At 42.8% G+C, this 18,402-nt stretch overlaps 1 protein-coding gene and 1 long non-coding RNA gene across 9 annotated transcripts in view; one reads left to right on the forward strand and one right to left on the reverse strand.

Moving 5' to 3' along the window:
• Window positions 1–18,402, forward strand: part of LOC123607518 — a 93,434-nt gene that overhangs the window by 12,958 nt on the left and 62,074 nt on the right. The window lies entirely within an intron of this gene.
• The window catches only part of FHIT (fragile histidine triad diadenosine triphosphatase), a 1,417,560-nt gene continuing 1,411,817 nt past the window's right edge, over window positions 12,660–18,402 (reverse strand). For all 8 annotated transcript variants that reach the window (XM_045496936.1, XM_045496934.1, XM_045496935.1 and 5 more), the window contains one exon: window positions 12,660–12,964. The gene's annotated coding sequence lies outside the window, so the exon portion shown is untranslated. The remainder of the gene's footprint in view (window positions 12,965–18,402) is intronic.

An 18,402-nucleotide genomic window follows, 5' to 3' on the forward strand; every position in this document is an offset into this window, starting at 1 on the left:
CATGTAAGTCTCTCAGGGAGAAAAGTTCTCTCTGGAAATAGCTCTCTTCTCAGTATATGCCCCTTACCTAAATTTTCTTGGGTAGTAAGAGGGAGGTAAAAAGCTTTGCCTGGCTCTGCTGAGTCTGGATTGCTTTCAGCCCCACGTGCCAAAGTGGCACATTTTGAGATGGCACATTCTGCTTCCCTTCACGGCAAACCCTTTACTCCCTCTCAGTGAGGCTTGGAGGGGATAGCAGATCTACAAATCCTTTGTAAGTGGCTGGCCACCCACATGCAAGGATTATGATGAGGACAGACATTTCTGGAGACATCAGTGCTCATACTGATTTTACCAAAGGCTCTTGGTGTTCACTGACCAGAGCTTGAGTGGCAGGTGACCAGCAGAACTTTGCATTTTATTTCCACCTCTACCCTGACTTCGAGGTTAACTCCCTGTGGGCCTTCCTATACTGGGAAAAAGTAGAGAATGCTCCCTGCCCTTCCATTATTTTTTTTTTTAATTTTTTTTTCAACGTTTTTTATTTATTTTTGGGACAGAGAGAGACAGAGCATGAACAGGGGAGGGGCAGAGAGAGAGGGAGACACAGAATCGGAAACAAGGCTCCAGGCTCTGAGCGGTCAGCACAGAGCCCGATGCGGGGCTCGAACTCACGGACCGCGAGATCGTGACCTGGCTGAAGTCGGACGCTTAACCGACTGCGCCACCCAGGCGCCCCTGCCCTTCCATTATTGACTTTGGATGAGTTTGTCCGGATCTTGTCAATTCAGATGCTCGTTTGGCTCATGGACAAGAGGTTAGTGGGAACCAGGCTGCTACCACAGACCCATCTCAGGAAAATCAAAGAGCAGCTGGGGGCTCTTGGGGACGTATTCGTGGAGAACATTTGGGTATATGGCTAATTATATGCTTTATTATGGCTGCTGATTTGTGCTAGAAGCTGGTACCGTGCATGTTAGCATTTACTCTAGTTAATGAAGTTGAGTTAACCATTCAATATATCACTGAGCTCACAATTTCTCCTCTTGGCTAGAACAACTTGGTGTAGAAAACTAATGGGTGATGGTGTTGGGGAAGAGAACACATTCACATAGTGAGTTTATTCCCTGTGACTTTGGGCTGTCTCCGATGTTGCATTGTGCACACACAGTATTAATGTGAGATAATTTTCAGTGGGATAAAACCCTGGGCTGTGTTAAGAGAAGTATCACTGTGATTGCTCATTAGCATAATCACAAAGAGCCCCTGTGTGGGCTCCAATGAGGCCAACTGGAACCCTGTGGTTTCTTTTGAGATAGTCTTCATGTTTTAAAAAGAAATGGAAGCTGGCACAAAAATGTATTCAGCATGTGCCACTCAGCTCAGACCTAAGTTTAACTATCTCTGATAACTTTAAAATACAGAGGATAAACAAGGTTACTTTTGACCTTTGCAATGAAGAAAATTATTTGCTCTGCTTTCATTTGTATTAGGAGGGGTTGTACATGTGGATCAATGAGATAATAGACTCACCATTTCATTTTTCTTTCACTGCCATCTTTCATGTTGGGCTGAAAGAAGAAAAAAACAAAACACAAAACAATGTCCTCTATGAAAAACAACTAGATTGACCTTGATTCTTAGACATTCTTCCTCAGAGCCCAACTCCAGAGACCAGACACTCCGAAAGGTTTGGCAGGGAAGGGGTTGAGCTGCCCTGATGGGGCTGGTTACCAGAACCTCAAGTCTTCCAGAAAATCTGTTTTGAGAGCTTGCAAGCCTTCCAGAAAAGCTGGCTTGAGAGCTGTCCACCCCACAATCAAGACTTCATCTCATGCGAATTAGCACATTCTCCCACTGTGTTGGGGTGTTCTATAGTGTTGTGGGGCAAGTAACTGGCTATTTTTCCTTGAGCACTTAGTAAACACCAACCACTATGCTAGGTGTTTGAAATGCGGTGCTTGACTCCATCCTCATTGCTGCTTCACGGAGGCCACTGCCCCTTGAATGCCCAGATATCAAATGAGAAAAACAGAAAACACAGCAGACAATGGGAAATGACTCTTAAGTCAAATTGATTTCCAAGTTCAAAGTTCTAAACTAAGGGTGGGAAAACATTTTCCTTTAAGGGCACATAGTATGTAGTTTTGGCTTTGCTGGCTGTGAGTTCTCTGTTACAACTCACCTCTGATATAGAGGGACTGTGCCATAGACAGTATGTGAATGACAGGTGTGGCCATGTTCTAAAAATCTTTTACAAAAAAGGTGGATATCCAGATTCACCCTGTGCCCCATGGTTTGCTGACCCCTATTCCTAAATGCCTGTTTCTTTTTTCTCCTCCGGGATCTTTGATGATTTCAAGCTTTGGAGTCCCATAGAGCCGGGCTCACATTCAGTCTCTGCCACTTGGTTACCATGTTGTGTTGGAGAAATCACTTATGGTCCATGAGCTTGGTTTTCCTTATCTGTTAAATGGGCTGAAGGACATCCTAAGAGGGTAGTTGAGAAAATCAAATGAGAGAATGAGTGTGAAACCTGGAACACAGAGTGTGTCGCTGAGAGAGCTGATGGACTGTGGGCCTCAGGTCCTTGGGAGATGCTGTGCTGATCCTGCTCCTGACTCCAGGGAGAGTCAACCTAGGTCTGTGTGCAGTACCCAAGCCTCCTCACAGCAGGCAGGGAATGTTCTGGGGCCAGGGACCAGCTTTCATTCCTGTTTCTGTCTCCAAAAGAACAATTTGGCATCAGGGAACAAAAGTCAGCTTACAATGGGAATTCAGGCCCCTAAGATCCCAGAGAATGTGGGGTCTAATATTAAAGCACAAAGGAGGAAAGCAAGACATTTTTTAAAAAAGCTTTTTAGAAATGGTAAGAGATACAAAGAGCCCCTCACTGTTTTACACTTGTAAAGAGACCCCTGCCGGATTCCCAGTTCTAATCTGCAATAAAAAGCTACAGGGCTACAATAAGGCATCTGGTTCCATTGACTCACTTCCTTTTTTCTCCATAGCCTCTGGCATGAAAACTCAAACCAGTGAGACACTTTAGAATTGGCTTCAGCAGTGCTTTTCCTGTCAATCAGCTGCAGGTACTGGAAACACAAACATGGTGACATGACACAATTTCTGTTTTAATATCTGTACTTCTGATATGATCACCCTAGAGGAACCACAGTCCTCAGCTATTTACTTACAGCTCCCTGTGGCACAGAAGCCTGGGGCAATTAAACCACAGAATTAGATTGAAATAATAGTAATGGTGGTGATGAGAACACACAGGGCCAGACAGGCTGGGTCCTGGCTCAGCCTCACATAGGCAGGGTGAGTGGGCTTTGGTCATTTTATTTACCAAGTGTTATACACATTTATCTATTTTCCTTTACTGAGACAAGCAAAGAATGATTCATTCTTTTCTCTCCTATCACCTGTTGAGTAGCTTAAATCCCAAAAGGCATTATTAGCTCACATAACTAAAAAGTCTCGGGGTCTATTGGCTTCAAGTATAGCTGGATCCAGGAAGCCTAATCCATGTCATTAGAATTTAGATACCCTCACACACACTTTGTGCACGTTTTCTCCCTGCCCCCCTCTTTCTTTCTCTGCATCTCTCACTCATTTATTCATTAAATAGATGGAAAAAATTAGAAGGGCCCGATGGCAATAGTGTCGCTGAGGTTTAGAGTCAGGTGAGGGTGGTCAAAGAAGATTTGCTGCAGGAGGAAGTGTCTGTGTTTGGGATTCAACCTGTACTTACCAAATACCTACTGGACTTTTTGCCAAGGTTGTCCAGTTTCCTGGACACCATCCTGTACTGACAGCATGAGATTCTCAAGGAAAGGCACTGACCTATGTTTTTCTTTAGCAAGTTCCCTCTGAATCTTGTGCCCATTCCAGCTGAGAACAATCTTAGGGGGTAATAGCCTCTCATTCTGCACAATTAAGCAATGAAATTTAATCCAAGCCTGAATAGTGAAGCTAGACCAGGAAGTATAAAATATGTAGGATGGATACTTTAAAGAGTTTCCAGAACACTAACTCTGGAAGGCCGTTGGATCCCCCTATTCTCCAGCCTTCCTGAGTAATGGACACAGACAACCCTGACTTACAAGTGAGCCCTGTTGTAGGTAGACAGCCTCCCTGAGACCCTATAGAAGATGGTATTGTCTTTTTCATGCAGCAGTGCAGAAAGCATGGAAGTCTTGTGTAGAGTCTGTCTCTAGCCAGCCTTAGCTCTGGATGACGTGCCTAGAAAAAAAGCCTCATAGATACTAAGTCCCCAGGACATTTTCGTGAGTTCCTTTCATCTATCGCTGCAATCTTGGGAAAGGAAAGTGCAGTGTTTCTAACTCATGTGCTCCTAGATCTTCTTGCTATACCAGATCTTAGTGAGGGCTCTGAAGTCTGCAGAGAGATGGCTGTGGTCACCATTTTGCTCTGCCCCCACAGGCTGACCTTGAACAACTCTGAGCCTGTTATTGAGCATTTCTGAGCCTCAGTTTTCTCCTAGGCAACACCTATCTCGCAAGATTGTAAAGATTAAAAGCAAGAACTCATGGGAGATGTTTACCATAAGATCTGGCACCTAATAAGTACTCAATAAATCTCAGCTACTTTGACTTGATCTTATTAGTACTTGACCTATGTTGTGCACAGAGAGGAGAAATAAGATTTTAATATGAGAAAGCTACCCGGTTCGTACATCTTTTGCAAACTAGTATTCGGTCAATAGAGCCTTGGGGAAAGATTTGGCTTCTATTAGTTTCTCTATTGGCCTTAATTACATAAAATTAATTATATATAATTATACAGAAATGATAATGAATATTTAGTTCCTTTCCATGAAGGAATCAACAGAGCTTAGTAGTTAAGACCAAGACTTTTGGTGCAGGCGAGCCTCGTTCTGTCACTTAACTAACTCTACAATCTTGGGCAAGTGATTTAACTTCTCCAGCCTCAATTTCCTAGTGTATAACACGGGAAGAATAATAGGATTCATTTCACTGGCTTGTTGTGAAGATTAGTTGATTTTTGAGTGTAAGGCACCATGTTTGCTCCACGGAAAGTGGTCCTTCTCCACCACTACCACCACCACTATCAGTTACAAAGACCCTTGTCAAGAGGTGTATCTGCGCATTCCATATGGAAAGACAGTTTTGTTGGGTTTTCCTTTTTCTTACAAAAAAATGGCTATATGGGGCACCTGGGTGGCTCAGTCAGTTAAGCATCTGATTTCAGCTCAGGTCATGATCTCACAGTTTGTGGGTTCAAGCCCCACATCAGGCTGTGTGCTGACGGCTCAGAGCCTGGAGCCTGCTTCGGATTCAGTGTCTCCCTCTCTCTCTGCCCCTCTCCCACTCATGCTCTGTCTCTCTTGCTGTCTCTAAAAAATAAAATAAAAACATTAAAAAATGGCTATGCAATAAAATGGCTTATTACTATCTACACTACTAATGTTACCAAAAAGGGGCTCTGCCAGACGGAGAAGAGAAGCTTGGATTGGAAGAAGTGGAAGAGGGGAATAGAGTGACTTTCTCAGGTTACTTAAGACTGAATGATCCAGGATCCTTGGGATTGGGATTGTGGGGTGCATCACCAATTTTTTTTGGTTGGATTTAGTTCTCTTTTCCTCCCTTTCCCTGTTCATCTCTATTTTTTTTTTTTCTTTAGATGGTTACGGATATGGAGGTCTAGATTTTCCCCCTTGAAGTTGGGTCATTGCTTTTCTTCTATGGCAAATGCTGGAAAAACACAAAAGCACCATTTGTTTCTTTCTGCTTATTCATTCTTGCAACAGAATAGCTGGAGAATGGAGGAAAGCCCTATCAAAGGCATTCCTGTTCAAAGGAAAAACTCAATGATCACTATTACTGTTGGAAGTTCCTTCTGCTGCTTTGACAGCATAATCATTTTTCTCTCCTTGATTTTTGCCTGTTTCCCTGAGGCACCTGAACCTGAGATAGTTTTCCCCCTTTCAAGATGTGCCTATTGATTAGAAGGCATTAGGGGAGACTCAGCATGGTTCTAGGGCACGACCAGGGCACACCCAGGCCACACAGAGTTGGGTCTACATTGCCACCAGTGGGAGGCATAGCACTGCTAGGGCAGGAGAGGATTTTTGGAGGCCGGGGACAAAAGAGCCAAAAAAAAAAAAAACATTAAATCATAAGGCGCAATGTTGTTCTCTTTCCACCTTCTCTTTGAATCCTCAAGGAGCAGGACTCTATCCGGTGCTAGTGTATTTTAACACCTCTATAACACTTACTAATGTCCCTTTATAATAAAGCAGGCCTTGAGGCAGGGTTTTTAGCAGCTCACAGGACCTAGATAGAATTTAATAGCTTTTATTCATCCTTATGGTTAGCTTCTGTTTATGGCAAGGGATACTGGTTTTCCACTTGCTGCAGTAATTTTAAGTTTCCTTGAACAAATGTAAGTAAAAATGAGAGTTAGGTAAAATAAAATATATCAATAACACAGGCATAGTTATGGCAAACACGTTGAAGCCTGGGAAGGTTGCCAAGAGCTAGAGTTTGGGAAAATTGCGCTTGGTGCAATGACATACTATCCCTCTTTTGGGCTTACTTCCAAGGCGGAGCCACCCTCTCATGAAGTCGGATGGCTCCATGTATCAGTCTGTGAGTCTGCATGAACACAAAAAACCAAGTTCTCCAGAGGGATAAAGAGATGGTAACAGGGGATATTTTAGCTTTAGTCTTTGGGTGTGAGTGAAAGGGGCTCACTAGGCTCCGTCCCCAGAAAGAGGACAGCAAAGAGATGAAACTTCAGAGTTTTGTCTATTCAGCCACGAAAGTGTCATCACGGATTCTGGATTCACACCATCGGGTTTCAACTGAGCTCTGACACTTACTAACTGGGTAACCATGGGCAAGCCATACATCCTTGTCCTGCAATTTTCATATCTGTAAAATGGGATACTGATAGACTTACTCATAGGGTTGTTGTGCATATTGATTGAAATAACAATATAGAGTACCTAGAAAAAAAAATGCCTGGAACATTATCTCATGGTAAGTGTCTAATAAATGTCAGATGCTATTATTATTGTCACCATCCTTGCCACCACCTTAGGTAACATCATTTCTGAGCTTCATTTTCCTTGTTGGTAAAATCAGCCTAGTACGATCTGCCCCAAAAGGTACATGGCTGATGCACAATCAATGCAGGCTCCCTTCTATTGTCTTCTCCTGAAAATGTGAGACAGGTAAGCTAATGCAAACTTCTGAACCTGTAGGTATGTGGCTTTTGTACCTTACTTAATTTTGACTGGAAGTACAACCACAATGGGGTTTTTGAGTGCAGATGCCAGCCCATCCACCAAGTCACTGGTGATGCTTGATATCCACAGTTGTGGGAGGCAGATATGAATGTCAGTCATTCAAAATGGCACCTTTACCTTCTGGTGGAGTCATTTGACTAACCAAGCCAAACAAAGTCACCCCATTTGTAAGAGTCCTTGTGAATAGCCATATTCTACCTATATATAGCATAGGTGAGCTTCTTTTCACCTAAGATAGAAACATGGACGTCTTCAGCTGCTAAGCCTGATTTTAAACCCATGTTGCTTCTCGTGGCTGAAGTTAGCACCATTTTATTAAGTTGGTAGTGAGCTATAGCTGCCCCACTTTTCCTTTGTTCATCTATCGATCTAAACTAATCACTTAATTAGCCCAGACAAGACGTCTTCTACAGTGTTAAATAACTCCAGAAACCTACTGGAGATGCTTGAGTGGACCGATTGGATTTAACCTGCATTTCATTACCTGCAGACTAAAATATGTGAAATTCAGGGCCTGGAAAACAAGCTGGATTCTGTACTGGGAACAAATTGTGTTTAAATGTAGAAAAAAAAATCCCTTTCAAAGCTAGTGGTTTTCAAAGTGTGGGCCCTGACACATGAGTGTCAGCATCACCTGGGAACATGTCAGGTCTCACTCCAGATCTCTTGAATTGGAAACTCTGGAGGTACAACCTTGCAGTCCATTTTAACAAGCCCTCTCAATGATAGCAATGGAAAACTGATGCTTTAGGCTATCTCTCAAGGTTATGGACTTATTTTTGTGGGTCTACCTCTTAGCAGAAAGAAGAAAAAGAAGGGATAGGCAGGAAAAAAATCAAAAAGGTGGGGGAATGAGGGCTGAGCAATCTGGAGGGAAGACTGTGTGACCTTGGACCAGCAGCCTGGGGGCTCATTGGGAATCTGAGAGAATTATTTCAGATTCCTCTTTAGGAATGGCATGGGATAGGGAGATGTTCAACTGTGACCAGGGTGACAGAATGCTTAGAGCATGACCAAAATGCTGCTATATTGTAGAAGTGGGAGAGGACAGTGGGAGCATCTCCAGGTAACATAAAGAACACAGGAAAACCTCAATTGCTCTCAGAGGGCTTCACCAGGATGAACACACCGAGAGTACTTAGTAAATGCTCACTGGCTTGACAAAGATTGAACCTTGGTGGCTTAGATTGGTTTTCCCCAGATAATGTTGATCTGGAAAAAGTAAGTGTGTTTATTAGGGCTGGTTTGTAGGGAAAATGAGGAATTACCCATAGGGTATCACCTGTGCCTTCTTGTCCTGTCTTCTGAGAAAAACTTGGCTTTAGAGGAAAGAGCTCCAGGATTTAGTATGGGAACATGTGTTCTTACTAGTGTGTGACCTTAAGCAACTCACTCACTCTGTATTGCAAGTTTCTCATCTATAGAAGGAGAAAAGTAGTTACAGCCAGATGTTTTTGTTCAGCATTGCAGCGTGGGCACCTAATACATACAATACTTGGCACACAGTGGTGATTGGATGAATATTTGTTTAAAAGAAAAAGAGAGAAGAAAGAAGGAAGATGGTTGATTATTGTGATGCTTAAATAAAATAGTGCTTTGAAAATGCCTGACATAATGCTGGGTATAAAGATATTCTGCAAGTAGTATTCAGGAGGAGGAGGAGGAGGAAAGGAGGTAAAGGAAGAAGATGATAGGATTCAGAAAACCATCTTCCAGGCATCTAGAATTGGGCCCGTATTCTTGCTGAAAATAGTCCTGCTCTTCCCATTCCTCTTCCCTTTGCAATCCATGGTTACTCCCCTTCCCAGTGACACCTTAGGAACCATCTCACTTTTGGCTGCTGGACCCATAGCCTTCAATTTGATGCATAGTATAGTTGGTCAGATGTTTTCAGAAATGAAATGAACTGCAAGCGTGTGACCATGTTTGAGAGTTGGTGGTGGTGGTTATTGCAAGTAGGACTGATGAGGTTTCAATCCCTGTAAGTAATTATATGTTAATTATTTTTACATTGTTCTCTTTCTAGGATAGGTAATCATTAACCTTTTGGTTAACACATTTGCCTCACAGTCAGAGTAAGCATTTTTAGTAATGCTTTTCCTGTATATTATTAAGTTATAGAAATGTCATTAGTTGCTTTCATTTACATGATTAAAGGGATGCTCTAACCTTGAGAATGTTTAAATATTCCCTGCCTTTCCTTAACTATCCCTTTGCTTTGAACATCAGTACAAAGGACCAATGTACCAACTTGATAGTTCAGGAGAGAAACTGGGAATGGTACTTATTAAATGTGCTGAGAGCTCTTCACTATTGATGAATCTCCAAAAAACCTAGGCTTTGGAAATAAGACTTGAGTTCCCAAATCGACCTATTACCAACTTTGTGACCTTGATCAGGTTACCTAACCTTTCTGAAACAAATTTCCATATATATTGTACAGGGATCTTGTATGGATTAAATAAAATAACATTTGCAAATGTATCTACAATAAATATACAAGAAAAGTTTGTTTGTTTCTTTCACCAGTCTCTTGGGAAGTTATACCCAATAGCTGTAGACCACTGGAAGAAGTAGGTACTAAGTTTCAAGCTTGGATACAGAGAGGCATGGACAGAAGAGGTTTCTGTTTTATGAGACACACAGCTCCTTCTCACTATCTGAAATAATTGATGGGATTGTGGGCCACCTGGGTGGCTCCTGATTTCAGCTCAGGTAGTGATCCCAGGGTCATGGGATTGAGCCCCATGTCAGCATGGACCCTGCTTGGGATTCTCTCTCTCTTTCTGCCTCTTTCCCCTGCTTGCTCGTTCTCTCTCTCTCTCTCTCTCAAAACAAACAAACACACAAACAAAGAATTGATGTGGTTTAAGAAGTATTACTCTATAACTTTGGGTCAGCTGTGATGGAGACAATCATGGGGAAAGATCCTTTCAAGCTCCTTACCAAAAAGAGTATCTTCTGCAATTTGGAATTTGATTGTAGATGGAACAGTAAAGATAAGGAGTGGGCCTAGAGTTTGAAAAGTGAGCACACAAAGATACATAGGGGACATTTTTCTCCAGAATGGTGTCATTACAGAGTGTGTCTTTGTGCTTTTGTCTGAGAAGCATAATGGAAATCGACTCCAATGTACACGTAGTTATCCATCATTAACCATAAAATTAGCATTTTACCAGCTCTTGAGCAAAAAAGAAACAACCTAGTGGGTTTTTGTGCACAAGAAGAAATGAGAGAGAAAAAGAAGGCTACTTCCAGGGACATGGTTCTTGCCTTTTGAATTCTCTACATACAGACCAGACCCACTTTAGCAGATGGGGTAATAGTTGGTTTTTCCCATATTTGTATCAGTAGGCTTTGTTAGTTCTTGAAACATCTCTTAAAAGGCACTGGAGACCGTTCTTTTTTATTTTTTTTAATGATTATTTTTGAGAGACAGAGATAGAGCATGAGCAGGGGAGGGGCAGAGAGCAAGAGAGACACAGAATCTGAAGGAGGCTCCAAGCTCCAAACTGTCAGCATAGAGCCTGATGTGGGGCTTGAACTCACAGACTTTGTGATCATGACCTGAGCTGAAGTCAGATGCTTAACTGACTGAGCCATCCAGGCACCCTGGAGACAGTTCTTAGTGGGTTATCATGCCTTCCAATCGGGCATGGGTTCATGGGACTGGCAAGGAAATAGAGCTTTAGGGCTGGCCTTCTACACCCTCAGCCTCCACAGCCTCCAAACCATGGCAGAGTTATAGGAATATGCTGAATTGAGGAAATTCATGGGAGGAAGGGCAGAGATGAGGCTCCTCTAGGGTTTTAACTGGATAGACAAAATGGAAAACAAAACTGCTAGTAGGCTTATAGTATGACTCAGCTCTTTCATCAGTGACTACGTGTTTATTCACTTCTTTGATTGAAAGCTGATGAGTAAAATGTGGAATTAGCCCCAAAGCAGGGGCCAGGCCTTCTGGTGACATTTGCTATTAAAATTGAGATGGAGTTGGTGTCTGACCTTCTGGGGATAAGAAGAATTGGCATTTTTAGGGCTCTTCTTTGGACCACAAATCATCAACCCTTGAGCTCAGGGAAATCACCAGTACTTGCCATCTTCCCTCACTGGTATTTTATCTTCTGAACACATCCTATTCAGATTGCAGTGCTTTTTCCTTTCAGCTAAGAAAGAAGCATCTCAGACTACACTTGTGAATGAGTGGCTTTATCTCACAAAGACAGTGCCAAATGATTGTCAATAAATAGGGCTTTGGCAAAGACATGTAAGAAGGTTTGAAAGAAGATGTGTTGTCATACTCAGTCTATTGGCTTATACTAGATAAGAAACAGTCAAAGACCAAATGTCCTAAGGAATGGGTTGGATGGTGCCCTCTCCTCACAAGATAGGTCCTTGTCAAATCCCTGGAATCTATAAATGCTTTCCTATTTTGAAAGAAGTGCCTTTGCAGATATAATTAAGTTATGGGTATTAAGACCATGAGAATATAATTCTGGATTATTTGAGTGGGCCCTTAATCCAGTGACAAGAGTCTTTACAAGAGATACACAAAGGAGACAGAGAAGAGGAGGAAGGTGAAGACAGAGGCAGAGGTTGGGATGATGTCAAGGAACTCCGAAGTTTTGCCAGCAGTCACCAGCAGCTAGGAGAGATTCCCCCCAGAGAGTCTGGAGGGAGCAGGCCTTGTTGTATCTGGGACTTTGGACCTCTACAACTGTAAGGGGACACATTTCTATTGTTTTAGGCCACCCAGTTTGTGGTAATTTGTTGCAGGACTCATAGAAAACTAATATGCCATATATCGATGATGGTATTGGGGTCAGGGAGTAGCCCATAAGCCAAGAGATTCTCAAGGAGGCTTTCTGTGGTTCTTTATAGCAGTGCCATTGCTGTGTTTTATTTTTCTTTATAAACCCAAATCTCCCTTTTATTAATCTACCATTGGAAGGAAAGAATACCCTTCTGTCATCTTTGCTTAAAAAAACTGACTATTAGGGTCAAGAGGCGTTCTTCCTCAACCAACATCAAGAGCTTTTCCATTCCCTTTCGTTACATTCCTAGCACTCAAATAGCCAGTCCAACGTGTCTGATCACCTCATTATATGTTTATTAGTTTCCTGAAGCCCATTTTGCCATCCTAAGCTCTTTCAGCTCTGCCTCTCTACACCCAAGGCAGGAAGAGAATACAACCAAGGAAAGGTTATGTGTTTCTTGTTCTGTTTTGTTCGTTACCAAAATGGAAACTCTCTAAATCTTATCTCAGCTTTAACAAACCTTTGGTTACAGGAGGCATGGTAGTTCTAAAAGATCGACTTCCTCAGTTATGCCTTTCAGAGGCCCCAAAATATCAATATTTAAGTTACCCAATGCACAAGATAAATATTTTAACCACCATTTTATTTCCATCCAGGCCAAGGGACAATTTAGAAAAGGTTCTATTCTAAGTGCATAACCCAGGAAGTATGGAAGGGCTGCCGATGCTGTTGTTTTGAAGTTAGCCTGTCAGTCATGGTGATTGAAACATAACCCCGATGGCTTCCACAAGTGGAATAAAATGCTTCGCAAAAGGTTGCAGAATTGTAGGATGTAATAAAGTCTGCTTAGCTTCATTTCCAATGCCGCAGAGTCCTAGAGAATGAGGCCCATTTCCGTATGCCTTGGGATTTGTTCAAGTTACTTTTGCGCCTGGAGATGACAGAACATAAAAACAGACATTTAGTTAGAACCAATAGCTTTTTTTGAGTTATGGCAATAAACAAAATGTAAGTTTGCTTACTGCTAATCTGTTAGATTGCCACTAACAATTTACAAGAAACCATAGAGATATGGGCAGAATGTGTGAAATAGTTGGATCCCAACCTTGCTGATGCCTATATTCCCTGGATCCCCACATTTTCTTTTCACAGCCCACACTCATGTCCCAGAGGTCAGCTACATGGTCTCTTAAGAATCTATTTTACAGACACAAGACTTACATACAAATGAAGCCAATTCAGACCTTTATTAATTAGGTAAGGATAGATTTTCAAACATAAATGTTTCAGAATTACCTGGTGCACTTGTTAAAAACACAGATTTCTCCAGTCTGTCCACCACATTCTGACTCAGCAGGTCTAGCGAGAGGCCCAAGAATCTGTGCTTTTTAATGAGCTCTCCATAAGAGTGTGAGACTTGGGGAATTATTGAGCTAGTGTGTAGCAGGCAGAATTAGTTTTGCTTCAAGGCTAAGTTACGTTAAGGATTTGGGTAGAACTAAAACAAATCATTTCTACTCATAAAATAGGAAACGGGGTTAATCTTAGAAAGAAGAGAATCCCTGTATCATAGAAATATGTTTCATAGCTCTGGCATTCTCCCTCCACCCCAAAGGAGAACCTGTTGAAGCTTTGGCTTCTGGGCCTTAATTATTGGTATCACTGAATGAGGGTGGTCAGGAACTGGGCAAGGTAACACTACTAGCTTGGAGGACACTGGAAAAGGCATACAGTTATAGGAAAGAGAAAAGGGCAGAGGAAAGATGAGGATTTTATGGGCTAGATTCCATAATATTGGGGGAAGACTGAAATAAAGGGTCCTGGGATATGTTTGGGGCAGCTACTGTGTATGTGATATAGGAAGGAGTTTCGAGGAACTTTGTTGAGAAGCACAGATGGACTTCCCTTTGATGTTTTCAATAGACTTGTGTAGATTGACCTCGCTTTTCACTTACTGTTTGCTATTGGTCTGCTAATTGGATGGCTTTGTGTGCAACATTGCAGACACAGACCTGGGTGGCTGAGCTGCAAAGACTCAGCTTTCTGCTAGGTCCAGTGTGTAGTGAGTTTAAGGATATCCCCAATATGGGCTTGTTCAGCCCTACCTGGCACATGAAGAGAGTTTTTAGTGAGTCTAACGTTATACTTTGCCTATAAGTACATAACAAGGTCAAAGAGCAAAGGGCAAACAGGGCATCCCTTTGGAATTACACCTCATTCCTTCCAGGACCCAGAACATAGAAGCCTAACCACTTCTGCTTCAGTCTTCACGTTTGAGCTCAGGATCCACTGCCCTCCACATTTACTGATGTGTGTGAGGGGTGGAAAGTGGGGTGTATGTACCATTCAGTTTACAGTCCCCCAACTCTAAAGATGGGGGCCTGTCTGATCTCTATGATATTGGGATCATTCTCTATTGTGCCCAGCACCACCCATCTTGTCTGGACATACAGGTCGTCTCCCGATCATTCATCATTGCCCTTGTCCTTGAACAATTATTGACTTTGAGTCAGAGGCACCTGTGCAGGCCTGAAAATGGATGTGCCCTTTCTTTTCTCCGCCTCACCTGTCTAGGGCAGATTTATGTCCTAGGAGAAGTTTCCCTCAGCTTTATTTTTGGTCTTGAACGTTGTGGCCCCATGTTATTTGCTGCAACCGCCCTCCCAGATACCAACCCTGTAATTTTTGAATCTCCGCGGAAGCCTCTATCTGTACCTGAGCAGGCTTTCTACTTACAATGCTTCTGTAACACATCCCTCACACAGCTCTGGCATCCAAACCATGTGCCTAGCTTCTGAAAGCTCTGTGTTCAGCAGTTCCTTTTCTTCAACTAGCCTGGAAGCTTGTGGGAGGCAGAGTTTGCTTCTCCTGCCGGAGCACAATGAGTGAACATGTTGGGCTTTGAGGAGGCTTGGGTCTGAAGTCCAGCCTCATGACTGGCTGGCTGTGTGTCTGTAGGCAGACCAAAACATGCCTGGCCTGGGTAGGAAGAGGACTGAGTCAGTTAATGCACGCAAAGCCCTTCAAGCAGAGCCTAGGGCACTGTAAACACTAACAATAGCCTCTATTATAGTCATTATCATTTTTTATTTTCTGGATTGCGTTGGAAAGCAAGTGAATGTCAGGTGCTTAGCTACGCAGAAAGAGATTCAGTCTCATTGTTAGAGAGGGTGTATTTGGACAAGGTACTCATCTTCCCATATTCTGGTGGGATGTCGTATAGTATGTGCCCTTCGTGTGCCTAGTACCCTTCAATATTACCTTTAGACAGTGGTATTTTTCAATGCTGCTTGGGTATATCAACATATGTATTTATCAAAGTGTGAGTAAGACCCTGAAGAAGTGCAAGGAGGTGAATAATGGTAACCTCAAGGCACTTCCCGCCCATGTGGGGAAACACATTGCACAGGATGCAGCAATGCAATAGATAATTGGGTGCCAGGCAACCAGTCCAGAAAATGTGGGCTTCTGGAGTTCCAAGATCAGAGAGCATGAGCCCAGAATATGTGAAGTTTGACTGGTTGCCATGAATGTGTGCTTTTCAAATATTTCTACATCTCTAATCTAGTGGCAGATGAACTGAGAATGTCCCCATTTCCCGCAAGGCCATGCTTGAGAGATAATAGAGAGTATTATAAAGTCCCTATCAGAGGTTTATTTTGCAGGGTAGGGAATAAAGGTAGAAGGGAGGCATTGTGACTCTGGACAGTTGAAGAGGTTTTTAGAAAGAGGAGCTTCAAATTTGGAAGGGAGTTAAAGCTGCCTGATGGAGAAAGATTAAGTTTTGAGTAAGGTTGACCACATGGTGCGTGCTGTAATATTCTCTTCCATCTCTCCCTGGACAATTCGGGGAAGCCTTGTAAGTTAATTTGCATTTTGTTGTCATGATATAGTGAGAAGCAGAGGTACCAAAGGGATTCCCCTGGGTTATGAACGGAACCATACTGACTTCTCTTTGAACACACAGGTGTCATCAGGCTCCATAAAGTTTTTCTGCACAAAATTCAACAGATCCAGCCAACCTCTGAGTGCATTCAAGGAAACATCTTTTGACCAGTGTGTCAGTGAAGGAGGCTTCTACCTCTTACTCTATCCTGCCTACACTCTGATGGGCCCAGAGGAGGAATTTCTGCTTTGAAGCTAAGAAAACAGATCAAAGTCTCTCTCTTCTGTAGGTGAACCTGGAAGGGAGCTGGCCACAGTTAATCTGACATAATGCAAAGGAACATATGGAGCCACAAAAACTCCACACACCTTCCTTCTGTTTCTTGAAGATCATGTTTCTCAACTTAGCTATTCACTGGAATCACCTGGGAAAGTCTAAAAATAGACATGCCTCTATCTTATCCCTCCCCCCCACCCTGCCCCCATGATTCTGATCTAATGGGTCTGAAGTGTGGCTTGAACCTCTGGGGAAAACTCATGGACTGTGAAAGCAAAGAGTTCCAACCCTATTTCCTTTCTGATTCAGTTCCAAAGTGTGCTCCTGTAAAACGCTCCAAATGCCTCCAGGCAAATCAGATGCTGGAGACAAGTTTCAGTAGATTTCAGATGCGAACATCCAACTTCTCAAGTTGCCTGCTGCACTCTTAGCAGGGCCACACATACTGGGCAAGTGTTGTCCTTCAAATGTAGTAGTTTTTGCCCATGAAGTTAAATAAAATGACCTGTTTTGCATCCATACCAGGGATGCCACAGAAGTGGTTTTAAGGCAAAGTAATCACACACACCAGCAAAACAAAGCCTTGAGACACCAAAATAAAATTCCTCTGTAACAAGTTTCTTCTTTTAAAAGTACTTCTTAGTTCCTAGCAGACTAGAGACATAGGCATAGAAAGTCATTCCGCTCACACCAAAAACAAGAGGAGCAATTTTCTACGGGCAGGCACCTCTGACCTCTGCTTTTCAGCTTTTTTTAATAAACTGGTCTCAGAAATTGGACGACAAAAGCTGCTGGTGGCAATCTCTTAGAGTAAGTGGGTAAAGGTGAAGCTGGGTGGGGGGGCAGGGAATGGCAAGAACAGAAAGCCACTTTGATTAGTTAACTCTCAGGCAATGCAGTTATTCCTCCATCTTGAGATAGAAGGGGTTACCCCCAAGCACAGTGGCCAGAAACCCAGCGGTGTGAGAGGATAGACTCCTGAGCAGGGTGACCTCACACCAAGTTTCCTAACTCAAAACTATCCCTCTGTGGTGTGCCACATAGGCTGATTAATAACAACTTTCTGCAATGAGAAGGTGTGACTTGACTTCCCCTTAAACGGGGGCCATCCCCCAGGCCTGTGTTCGTAAGTCCTTGAGGGTACAGAGAGCAGCTCCAGGCAGCGTGTGGCCAGCCCCACACAGGAGGGGAGATGCGGTTCACTGGCTGTCCTTTATAGAGTGGCCATAGACTCGGCATTGTCACTTTTCTCTTTGAAGGGATAAATCAAACACTAAGAACCACAAACACACAAGAAAGACACTGGCCAAGCTTGTAGCTGTGAGTGATTTACAGAGACCCTGCAGGGCTCAGCACTTCCTTTATCCCACTGCCTCCTGGCAAGTGGAGCTGGGAAGGCTTTGAGGCTTGATGGTCGGAGTGAGGGGGCAGAACACAGTAAATCCGCTGCTGGAAAATTCATGGTACTCGTTGAGCATTTTCCAGTTGTCCCACTTGAAACCAGTGAGGCCTCTGTCTTGTACGTTTGTCCCTTTTCCATCCCCTCCCCTGCATATGTACCGAGAAGAGTCTCCTTAAAAGGCTTTCTCATTCTGAGGGAGCTTATGAAGAACAGGCTTTATTTGTCTCTAAATCTTCAGCTGATATTACTTTTCCCAGAGACTCAGTTGAAATGAAAAAGGATTACTTTATATTTACTTGCGTCTTTCATGAGAGAAACTAATTTTGAGGAAGAAAGTCCCTACAATGTGAAATACTTTCCCTTCTTTCAAACTCTCCACAGGGGCAAAAGGAAAGCTAAAAGGTACACATGCTTTGTCATTTACTTTGTCTGACAGCTTCTTCTTATCATGCTTTGGAGGGTGACCTTCCTACAGCATATTCCTTCGCTCTATTCCTGCTCTCCTGTTATAATAGAATTTTAGAGCCAAGTATGGAGCAGGCTACCTTTGATAATTAATGGCTCTGAGAGTTTGCTGAGTGTGTTATTTAATTAATGGCACTTGTGTCTGGAGTGTGTACAACTCTGTGGTTGAATAAAAGGTGTATTTGCTGAGGGATTATAGACAAATACTCTAGGATCATCACATAGAGAATTTGTCAGGGTTCAGCACATTTAGCAACCTAATGGGGTTATTATATTTTTTTGTTCTCTGCTCTTTAAAAGGTACTGATGTTGATATAACTCTGTTACTTGTGCATTGTGT

Source organism: Leopardus geoffroyi, chromosome A2 (genome assembly GCF_018350155.1).
Source record: "Leopardus geoffroyi isolate Oge1 chromosome A2, O.geoffroyi_Oge1_pat1.0, whole genome shotgun sequence".
NCBI classification, from domain to species: Eukaryota; Metazoa; Chordata; class Mammalia; order Carnivora; family Felidae; genus Leopardus; species Leopardus geoffroyi.